A 3,474-nucleotide genomic window follows, 5' to 3' on the forward strand; every position below is an offset into this window, starting at 1 on the left:
TTCATATGATAATGCTCTTAAAGGATGATGTGTGCCGTCCTCTGTACACTACCAAACTTGATCTTGAATTTTTTAGTCTAAAAGAACGGTGCAATCACCCTTCAAGAACATTACCATGTGAAGCTTATAAACATTAGGAGACTTTAAAACACGGGTAACACAATTTTTGATAGATATTAAACTATGAAACTCAAAACAACCACTACACTTATGAGAGAGCAGAAAAGGTGATTTTTGACCATGCATGTAAATGAAAAACCATGATTTATCTGTAGTTTCAATGACAGGATATAAAATATCAAATGCCAATTACATACAACAATTTAGGGTCACAAATCGCAACCTTTAGGTAAATCAAAATTCTCTGCATCATACCTCAAAATCAGCCATATTAATGCTGAGATTTTCCATCTCTTCACGTGACCATGGCTTTCTCCACCATTCTTCGGCATCTTCACCATCTGCCAATTCTCCTAAAAGCTCAAGCTTCCTCACGTCTATTATCCTTTTCATTGCCAGGTTACCTTCCTTGTTAGTTAGAGTAGCCAAGTCAGCTCCGACAAATCCTGGGGTTGAGCTAGCTATCTTCATGACATCAAATGCATCTTCAACTCTTAGGTTACGTGTAAGCACAGACAAAATTTGCGCCCTTGCATTTTCATCAGGAATACCCAAGGCAATTTCACGGTCAAATCGTCCAGGCCTCCTCAATGTTGGGTCAATAGCATCAGGTCTATTTGTGGCCCCAATTACTAGGACATAGCTAGGTCCACGATTAGATCCTTCTGATTTTGCTTCACTATTTCTTTTATCAGAAGGTAAAGCACTTTCCTCTGCATCATTAGGTTTTACAACTCTATGTGACTCATCCATGCACGTCAACAGCTGTGTTACAATGTGCTGCTCCATTTATTTCTGTAAATTTTCTATTTTGGAAGCAATTGCATCAATCTCATCGATAAATACAATAGAAGGTGCCGTTCGGTATGCCTTCGAGAACAGTTCCCTTATGTTCTCTTCTGATGCGCCTGAAATTGAGAACTACCCAATTAAAATACCCTTAGGTTGACAGCAATAAGAAAACGCACACCCACTCCTCAGAACACTCAACAAGACTGTCATAATACTGAATGATGCACCATGATTGCTGTTAAAATAGCAGGCTTACGGATCCCCACGAATGTACTCCAAAGTGGACATTGGGAGCATATTCATTTTCTAAGGGGTAACACACTTCAAATATGCCCAGCGTAAATAGTAACAACAACAACAACATGCCCAGTGTAATCTCACAAAGTGGCGTAGAGTAGGTGCACACAGACCTTACCCCTACCCTAGAGGTAGAGAGGTTGTTACCGATAGACCCTCGGTTCGATGATACACAGACAAAAGCTAATAGATGATAGTAACGTGAAACAAAATCAAATATCAAACAATTTGACCAATTCTATGATAATTTATGCTAGCAAACATACAAAGTAATGACGCGAACAATCAAATAGAACAAAGAATCAGTTTCACCTGAAACTCCAGAGACCAACTCAATAGCTGAAAGTTTGTAAAATGGAACACGAGTCTCATCAGCATGAGCTAGCTTTGTTTTGCGACAGCCAGGCGGACCGTGGAAGAGTATCCTAACTCCAAGATGCTTAGTCAACTGAGGATGATACAATGGAACAATTACCTCCACTTTCAATTCCTCCAGTACTCCATCCATTCCTCCTAAATCCTTAAACCTTGGACCATCAACACTCCCATCATTACCCCCAAACCTTTCCCCCTCTCTAACCCCTCCTTCTAAATCCCTAGTCACTCCGTTTCTTCTTCCTCCTCCTTTTGACAACATATCAATCTTCTTCCTCTTTTCATTAGTATTTTTGTGAACAACCTTGTACTCAATTTTTTTCGATTTTTGACGAACTACTATTCGCCTGTTGATTGTACGTATGTCGAAGCATCGACTTCATTAAATCAGGTTTTTCTTCCAATTTCTCTCCATAAATAGCATCGGAAGACGAAGTATATGCTTCTTCATCTTCATCATCGCTTTCGGAAGTAGTAGCAAGAGTCGTCGACGATGAGCCCTCCCCTTCCTGCTTCTCTTTCTGGCTATTCATTATGTGTTTCTTAAGCAAACGCTACTCGATGTCTTCTCTTTTAGTTTCTTTTTCGGAGGCGTTGCTTGTTCTGTTTCAGTTCGGAGCTGGAGAACTTCCTGGACGCGTTTCGTAAATGGCTGTCACTTTTCATGCGAAGGACGATGAAAGTGGCCTCCTTCATCCGCCGCCGCTGCGTCCTCCCCTTTCCATCGCTACAGTTTACGATTTGGCTAATGGAGGTTTAGTTCTTTCTTTGGGGTTTTAAGTCCCTGCTGAAACTCCACATCAACAAAAATGGACCAAAACCTGTTTTAGATTAGTAACTTTTATTTCTCATGTTTTCAGCTTTTTTCAATTTATTCTTTTTTTTTTATGTAAAAAGAAAAAAAGGAAAATGATCAAATTTAAGTCTCTAGTTTAGAAAATTCGTTAAAAAATTTTACTCTCTCCTTTTCAAATTATGTGTCCTATTTGACCGGATACGATATTTCCAAAAAAAAGTATTGACTGTGTTAAAGTTACAAAATTACTCTTTTCAAAAAATAAATAATAGTATTTAAAATCAAGTGGGATCACTTTTAATTGAAAAAACAAATAAAAAAGGAGAATAGTATTTAAAATCAAGTGAGACCACCAAGGATAAAATTGTAATTGTGTTTTTAAAAACCTACCAAATAAGAAAAGACGATATTCTTTTTGAAACAGCCCAAAAAGAAAATAGTGACACATAATTTGAGACAAAGGAATTATTATATTTTGAGGTCAAATTTAGGCTTTTTGTCATACTATAGGGTCAGATTTATCTAATGTTTTGGAAAATTGGCTAAATATACCCTTAATCATGCTTTGAGATCAAATTTATCTTCGATATCATACATTAGGAACAAACCTATTCTCGTTGTTAAGAAACTTTTTACACGTACTTTCCTTTAATAGAAAGGCTCAAATCAACGTTTTATATGCTCAATTTTAAAAAATAAAAACATTCTAATCTAACTTGTCCAATTCAACTCGAGCCACAAAATAAATACAGCTCCCTCTCAATTTTGTTGGTCAAATTCTTTCAATGAGAAAACATACTTCTCTTTCAACATGTAGCACTGGCAGGGTATTTATAAATGAACCAAAAGTAAACTGAACAACCTACCAGTGCTACACGTTGAAACAGAAGTGTATTTGTTCATTGAAAATATTTGTAACATCTCACATTCAGTTACACAAATTAAAAACTCCATCAGTTACAATTTCTCTGTCTTCATCAGTTACACATTAAAAACTCCATCAGTTACAATCTATCTGTCTTCCACAGTTACACACATTAAAAAAAAGCCACTTTCTCCAGCAATTTTACAAACTATTTCATCATCCAGCAATC

At 36.8% G+C, this 3,474-nt stretch overlaps 1 pseudogene; it reads right to left on the reverse strand.

Moving 5' to 3' along the window:
• Positions 1-247: 247 nt before the first annotated feature.
• On the reverse strand, positions 248-2,311 carry LOC124891142 (annotated as a pseudogene).
• Between the last annotated feature and the right edge of the window lie 1,163 nt (positions 2,312-3,474).

This window comes from Capsicum annuum, unplaced genomic scaffold (genome assembly GCF_002878395.1).
Source record: "Capsicum annuum cultivar UCD-10X-F1 unplaced genomic scaffold, UCD10Xv1.1 ctg31203, whole genome shotgun sequence".
In the NCBI taxonomy this organism is placed as follows: Eukaryota; Viridiplantae; Streptophyta; class Magnoliopsida; order Solanales; family Solanaceae; genus Capsicum; species Capsicum annuum.